Raw genomic sequence first — 8,262 nt, forward strand, 5'->3', positions numbered from 1 at the left:
GGGTGGGCTCCGGGGCTCCCAGCGCCCATGGCCAGCTCATGTCCAGCTTTTCATCCACCAGCGCCCCCAAGTCCCTCTCGGCAGGGCTACTCTCCGTCCCTTCCTCCCCCAGCCTGTATGGATACCGGGGGTTACCCTGACCCAGGTGCATGACCTGGAGGACTTTCTCGAAGCTGAATCGCTGCTGCTCTCAGGCCCTCTGGATCAGACCCAATTTACTCATTACATCCTTGTAACTAGCTTCAGAGATGTGTGCTCGGAAGCAAAGCCTTGTTTCCCAGTGGATAAGTTTACCCAGCGACGGGCGCCCGGCTCCCCACTGCTTCCCCTTGCAGGGAGATTTCGGGAGAGCCCCCTCTCTCCTTTACCCATCCCTTGCAGGGTCCTGAGTGCCGCAGCCCCAGCGTTGCCCAGCTGGGTGACCGTCACTCTGGCAGCATCACCTCGGCCACCACCCACCAGGCAGGCGCTGGACCCCTCCATCACCCACCCCAGCACTGCCCGGAGGTCAGCCGCTTTCCTGGGGAGATAATTCAGTTGCCTGGTTCAAAGCGGAGTTAAAGTTTCTGTGCTGGCAGATCTGGGGCAGGGTTTTTCAGAGCGCCTGTATTTTCCCCCGTGCCGTCTGAAGTGAGGCACATCCAAGGCGTGCAGCCCTTGGCTTTCATCCGCCTCACCGCAGGCATTTGTGAACCGCGCTCCTCTGAGTCAGCTCTCCCATTTTAATATTTCCTGGGCTGTTTTGGAGAGTGCCTCTCTCAATACAGGGGCATTTTTTTTTTTTTTAAAATATATGTTATTCAATCTAAATGCGGTGATGGGTTGAGGTGGGTGCTGTGATGGGACGAGGCGGGTGCTGTTGGGTGCAGAGGGATGTATCTGAGGCTCAGACACCCGGAGGTTTGCATCTCCCACCATTCTTCTCTGCAGGGCTCGAAGAGCTGCCACCCTGCTTGCTTCCCTGCTGGCACCGGGGTCTCCTTCCCGGAGGCTGCGAGGTCCTTTTGTACCCATGCCTGCACATCTCGGGTTATCTGAGGACGCGGGGTGCAGAGAGCAGCAGGTTTGATGAGAGCAGGGAAAAGCTGTGGTGCAAACAGTTGGGAACTGATAACTTGCAGGGATGGCTTTGGCAGGAAAAAAAACCCAAAACAAACCACCAAACCCAAACCACAACTAAAAAACCCTGTGAATTCACTTTGTTTTGATCTTCAGATACTTCTTTCCGAGTGGCGTCTGTGCTAATGCGTACGGTGGTGTTATGGCATTATCAGAACAAAATATTCCGATGATTCCGAACGGAATCTGTGGTTCACAAGCTACTTAGGAAATGTTGGCTTGGAAACAGAAGCGTAGTGTTCGGAGCCGGTTTCTCCTTGGGGGGTAATAGCGGGGCCCCGAGCTGCTCTGCAGGGCTGGGGTTCGGAGCCCGGAATCCGGGTGACATCTCCCAGCAGGCAGGGACAGGGCTCCAGAAATCCCTGCTAGAAAGGGGCACAGTGCAAACCCCCCTCCCCAGCCACTGCGTGAGTGCCTTAAATAAAGATTAGGAGGAGTCCCCAGCCCCTCCTGCCCTTGGTCCCTCTTCCACACGTGCTGACCGGCTGCGGAAAAGATGCAGTGGGATGCACGAGGCTGTTTTGAAATGGCAGCCGTGCTCCTGCTCTGTTGATGGCCCGGCTGAACCCCTGTCAGCATCCCAGCCCCTCTCTCCCCTCCGCGCTCCTGCTGGCACCGTCGCCTCCGTGCCCGGATTCCTCGGCTGAGAACGGGTCGAGGCTCTTAGGCTTTCATTCCCATCGAAATGAGCAGCAAATCAATGCAGGCCTAATAAAAGATGATTGGAAATTGCTAATAGGAGCGTGGGAGGGCAGCCCTGCTTCCCAGAGCCAGGATGAGTATGGATTTTCTCATGCCAGGGACTGTAAACACTTCTGAATTCCCCGGGGAGCCCCAGATGCTCACCTTCTCCCTTTGCCCTCGTTGTTCTCCCGCATCCTTCAAACAGGAGCCTGGTAATGGTAATTAGCTGGATTAATTAGCCGGCAGCGGCAGGGAGGGCTCAGCCTGCAGGGGTGTGAAGGAGTGAGCTGGGGCAGGGCGGGGGCCGGGGGCGAGGAGCCTCTTGGCGAAAGCGGGCAAGATCATCTCCTCTGCTCCTGCCCTGCCTAGAGGTCGGTCCCCATCCCATGGTACCTGTGGAGGGGCAGGGGGGCTGAATTAGCTCAGGGAGTTGGGGCACAGCCTGGAAAGGCTCTTGCTGCCTTGGTGCCCAGCTTCAATTTTGGCTCCCGGTAGCTGCTCGTGCCAGGCACGCTTTATTTATGGACTCGCATCTCCCCCGCTCCTCTCCCTCCAGTCCCGGCGCCCTGCAGCCTCCCGATCGCTAATAGATCACCGCCGATAAACGTGCTCCTCTGCTCTGCATTCGGCAGCCGAAGCCCCCCCCCTGCCCCGCGGTTCCGGTGGCGCTGGGGAATGATGTATGAAATCCAGGTCTGCTTGATTCATACGAGTTGTGTTCACCTTGCAGAACGGGCTGTCACAAAAAATAATAAACCTCCTTGTTTTAATGCCCGGAGAGGCTGTTGGACGGGCGGCAGGATGGGTTTAGATCCTCTTCCAAGGAAAAGAGGCGCTTTTGAGAAAGACTGATGGCAAGCCACGGGATGGCTGCACAAACAGTAAATAATAATTAGAGCCGTGTCTGGAGGCTGCGGGGGGGAGCAGGGTCCCGTCACGCTGCGCGGATGCTCTGAAGGGGACGATCCCTGACCCGCTGCCCATCGGCTCTAAATGGATGTTGCAAAGAGCAGGGGGGTGACCAGCGGGCGGTGAAGCGACCCGTCCCTCATCACCCAGGAGGAAAGGTGGCCCTGGCCCAGACGCTGCAGCCTGCTAGCTAGTTCGTGCGAGGATGCCGACCAGGGTGGCTGCAGTTTGTCATCGCTTACGTTCAAGGGAGCTTTGCCAGGGGATGCAAAACCCTGCTGGGCGACTGCTCACTCCTTGAGAGAGAGAGAGAGAGATATAGTCCATCGCGTGGTCCCTTTGAATTTTTGCCATTCCATAGCGTAGCCTTTCCCTGGGCCCAAGCCAGCGTTCAGGAGGGATTTTCTTTGGAGTAAGTGCACCAGCACCGGGTATCGGTGATTAGTTTCTCGCTGTAGCTGGATCTCTTTCCTTTTTGGGCAGCAGCTCGGGTCATGATGCCCGTCTGTGCTTGGCATCAGACCTGCCTGGCGCCCTCAGCCTCACCCAAGCTCGGCCTCTTGCTCCTTCTCCCTTGGGACGCTGCTGTCTCCGGCTTTGGGGTGCGATGCCCAAAGCCCCGTCCTCCTCTGTGCCCTGCAGCAGCCCGCGCGTGCGCACGGCGCCGAGGCAAAAAGTATTAACGGGGAGAAAAGTTAACCACGTTTATTGAACTGCAAAAAGGGTTGTTTTTATATCCCTTTATTGGAATATAAAGACAGCTTTTATAACCTTTTAAAGGGGCGTAAAAGCAGCTTGGAGACTAGAAAGCTTGCTCCAGTTGAAGGCTGGCAAAAAGTGAGAAGGGGGGGAGGAGAGCAAGCATCTGCCGTGTCCTGAGGCCAGAAGTACCTGGCGGGGTGATGGATGGAGCCACTGGGACCCCAGGTCCAAGCCGGTTGCAGCGTAGCCCAGCTCGGGGAGCCCTGGAGCCCTCGCTGCCGTGAGCAGCTCTGGCTCTGGGCTTTGGCACGTGTTCCTCCTCTCGGCAACTGCAAAGCCGTTTCCTCAAACCTCTCTGGGGAGGGGTTGGTGTCGTCCTTAATGAGCTAACCTCTTTTATTTCATTTTTCTCCCCGGTCCTCTGTGAATAAATACTGCTTTGGCTCTGTTCCTCCTGGAACGAGGGGAGAGGGAGTTGGTAAAGGTCTCGCTTCAAGGCTGGAGGGAAAGTTTGCTCTGCAGACTGTTCCAGCCCCTCCCGTGACACCCAACCTCTCTGGTGGGACTGCCAGACTCCGAGGGGGGACCAGCTCATAAACTCAGTGGGTGATGTTGATTAATTTGGGATGCGTTTGCGGAGCAATCACAGAATCCCAGAGTGGCCAGGGTTGGAAGGGCCCTCAGGAGCTCACCCAGTGCCACCCCCCTGCTCAAGCAGGCTCACCCAGAGCAGGGGGCACAGGACAGCGTCCAGGCAGGGATTGAAGATCTCCAGAGAAGGAGACTCCACAGCCCCCCTGGGCAGCCTGGGCCAGGGCTCGGGCACCCTCACAGTCAACAAGTTCTTCCTCCCCCTCTTGTGCTTCAGTTTGTGCCCATGGCCCCTTGTCCTGGCGCTGGGCACCACTGAGAAGAGTCTGGCTCCATCCTCGGGACCCCCACCCTTGAGATATTTGTCGGGGTTGTTACTGGACCCAGTGCTCCAGGTGGGGTCTCCCCAGGGCAGAGCAGAGGGGGAGGAGAACCTGGCCACGCTCCTCTTAATGCATCCCAGGATGCCTTTGGCCTTCTTGGCAACAAGGGCACTCTGCTGGCTCATGGCCACCTTGTTGCCCACCAGGACCGCCAGGTCCCTCTTGGCAGAGCTGCTTTCCAGCAGGTCAGCCCCAGCCTGTGGGGAGGTGTGTTTGCAGCTGGGTTGAGCCCAGCTCACAGCAAAGGGCAGGAGGACCTGGGCAGCTGGCATGGGGCATCCCGAAGGCCTGGAGCTGGCACGCTCATCACCGGTGCTTGCTCTTGTCCCCCGTGCAGCGTTCTGGGGCAAGTGCAGGGATGTGCTGCAATCCCCCTTCTCCGTGGCGTGGGCTTCTCTTGCCTCCTTGCTCATCCCAACCAGCGGGTCCGTCTGCTGGTTGGGATGCAGTTGAAAGCAGCATCTTCAAAGCCAGGAGGAAGCTTCTTCCACCTTTTCCAGGGCTCCTGGGCGGTGGTCTGAAAGCATTCGGTGTTGCAGGTGGTTACAGCCCAGCCACCTCATGCTGGAACGCTCCTCCCAAGACGGAGATGGGTTTTCTCTGTCCAGCGAGGGAGATGTGCCTTTTTCCTTTCCTTGTTCACGCAGCAGTCGGTCTGACGCGACATTAAGAGAGGAGAGTGACCTTTACATGGGTCTGCAGCTCAGAGGAGGGGAGAGCTGAGCCCCCATCTGCAGCAAGGCACATTTTGAATATGGATAGGTCATGAGTCTCGGTTATCCCCACGCTGTCTCCCAAATAATAAGTTTCCAGAGATAATGCTGTAGGGCCGTAAAGAGGACGGGAACGGGAGCAGCTGCTTCTAATTTCGCTTCATGGGGAGGGAGGTGATGCTGAGAGCACCCCGCATTCTCTGCCCATATTTTTCATCATTATAGGCAGAAATGCCAGAGTGGTGACAGATATTAATGCAGTTCACGCCGGGAGAAAATCTTCTTTCCATCAGACTCAATGTGCAGCAAGAGGGCCGTGCCATTTGCAACCCTAGGGAGGATATGTTTGAAAGGTGATGTGTTTTTTACCTAGGAAGTTTTCTTCCAACAGCAAGTTCGGTTTGGAGAAAGGGCACCCGAAACCATCCCGCTGGGGGCCGTGGGATCGCTCCCTGCCCGCACCACAGGCCTGGGCCAAGGTGCGTTTGCAGCAGTGCTGGGAATTAATTCGGATTTTGGTGTAACTCAAATACCCCCCCATGGGCACTGCGGCAGCTGCATGTCGCCCTGGGGGTGTCGTCGTCCTGGGTGTCAGATCCGGTGACCCCGAGGGTCCCAGCCTGCCGCCAGCCCCGACCCGCAGCCATGCTGGGGGGGTTTGCAGACTTACTCTGCAGAGGGCTGCGCTTCCTCGCGCCCCTCAGCCTCCTTTTATTTGCTTATCCCACTAAATATTCATCAGTAACATTTAAGACAAAGGAAAGAGATAATTACAAGGGGAGAGTTTTTTTGCAGTATTAAAGGTTAACAGAATTCTTGGCATTTGTGCCTTGTCGATCTCCATGTAATTATGCTCATTTCCCAGAATTCAGAGGCGACTGTGCCTGTTAACGCTCAAAGATGGTACCCCGGGAATTAAATTTATGAGATCATTTCTCAAAATCTTCAGATTCAAACCAAGCATCTCGCTTAATGGCATGACTATTATTAATATTATTCTTGGATGCATAGCGCCGCGAGGGTCAGAGGACCAGTGGCAAAACTAAAATTGATACAGGCAGGCAGCTGCGCACCCGGCTTTTTGTTCCTGAGGAGCGCTCGAGCAATTTGGCAACCTTGGCGCCTTGGGAAATGAGACTTAAGATTGGCAAAAGATGGGCTCCACAGAGGTGTGGGCGTTCAGGTTTGAGGTACATCTGAAGAAGGCCCCTTTTTTTTGGCCGTGGCTGGTCAGGAGTTGGAAAGCAAGGCTTGCCTCCCCGTTTTTCAAGGCGTGTGATCCAGGTCCAAAGCCAGCTGCGGGCAAAAGGCAAATCAGTGTCTCCAGGAGGGTCTGATTTTCAAAGATGCTGAACACCTGGCAGTGGGCTGGGGTTTCATCAAGAGCTGCTGAGCATGCTCAGTGGTTTCAAAAGAGGGATTTCAGGGGCTCTGCTCTTGATACTTGCTTTTTGTTGAACATCATGGTCTTTATCAAGATATCTACTCCTCTTCCGGTGCCTGCTCCACCTGGTTTGCGTGGACCTGAGCAGCTTTCTGGTAGGAAAGGGCTCGGCTGGGGAAAATGAGGTGAAGGGGGGGGTGGATGTGGTGGTGGGCCAGTTGCAGCCAGGGACATTCACCTTTCTGCTTCCCCCCGGGGTCTGGGATGTGTGCGTCGATATCCGGATGGGCTGGGGAAGGTTTGGCTTGGTGTGTCTTGTTTGGGGCCATCCTTGCTGCCCGGGAGAGGGCATAGCAACTCTTGGAGTGGCTTCTCCAAGGGGTTATTCAACACGGAGCTCCCAAATGCCCCCAGACTTCGGGCAGAAGTTCTGGGGAAGGAGCTCATGCCTTCACGTTTAAGGTAGCCATGCTGGAGCTCCCAAATATCCGCAGTGGGACCCGAGGCGTGGCTGGCTTTGCTTTTCAGCCTATTCAGCTTTTTGGCTCTTACTCCTGTTTAACAGGCAGAGCGGATTGAGTTGTGGAGCACTGGGTTAATGTCACACGCCTATAAAACGCTGTTAGATGGCTAATGGCACGGGTTTAGCCCATGTCGTCAGCTCTCCCTGGCACCTGATTCATCCCCATCAAACGCCGCCATGGATGCGGAGCGAGCGTAACGGATGCCTTTCGGGGCGTTAATACAGCGACGCAACAATGCAAAGAGAGACAGATTTATATAAAACTGATATTGATTTGTACCAAGGATCAATCCCTGTTCGTAACTTCCACCGTGCCAGCGTGGCTCAGTATCTCCCTGCTCATTTTTTTTAGATGTTTAATGTTAAAGCTGCACGGATGGAGGTGTCGCTTCACAAATACGCGTGCCGCGTTGGCTGGGCTGTTGTAAAAGGCACAAAAGGAGAAAGGAGCGCTCCCGAAGGAAAAGCCAGGCCCTGGGGACTGCTGCGCATCCCTCCCCGAGCTCGTGTCCAAGCTGCAGCGCTGCCTGGTCCATCTGTACCGTACCGCCGAGCATCCTCAAGGATGCTGTCCTGTATCTCTGTGTGTATATGAGGGATGGCAGCGCTGCGGGGTATTTTGGCAGCTAGTGATGAGGCCTTCCTCCTGCCCAGGCCACCTTCCTCTTCCTCGAGCGGTACCTTCTGTTGCAGGGAGGTGAATCCTTCGCTGGCTTTGGCTTTGACCCATGGACACGGGGCAGGCTTTTGCAGCCTTTCACGGGGCGGCTGGTCCTCCAGCCCCTTGGCTGCGGCACGCACGAGGTAGCGCAGCTCAGCCAGGGGTGCCCTGGAAGGAGTTAACTCCTGCTTGAAAATCCCAAGCCCCTGAGCATGATGAGAGCAAGCGACAAACCCAAGCCCAGCAGTTTTTTAAAGGGCAAACAAAATGTTCCTTTTTACGGCGAGGCGCCTCGGTGCAAAGTGCAGGCAGGGGGGCAGCGGCCGTCGGCGTGGCTTTAGGGGAAGGCTCCCAAAAGCACACTCTGCTGGAATTTAATAGGACGGTTACTGTAAGTTTATATAAATGCCAGTTAAATATTAACGGCATCTTTAGCGGGGATTAATGGGGTCTCCTGTGTTGTTTTTAAACACTACGAAGAGGGTGCCGGTAGTCGCTGCCTGCCTTCAGTGTAAGGGATGGAGGGCTGAGTGCCCACCAGGACGCTGCTTGCATTCCGAAAACTGGCCTAGAAACGTCCCCAATCCGGCAAT

Source organism: Egretta garzetta, unplaced genomic scaffold (assembly GCF_000687185.1).
Source record: "Egretta garzetta isolate BGI_Z169 unplaced genomic scaffold, ASM68718v1 scaffold307, whole genome shotgun sequence".
Lineage (NCBI taxonomy): Eukaryota > Metazoa > Chordata > Aves > Pelecaniformes > Ardeidae > Egretta > Egretta garzetta.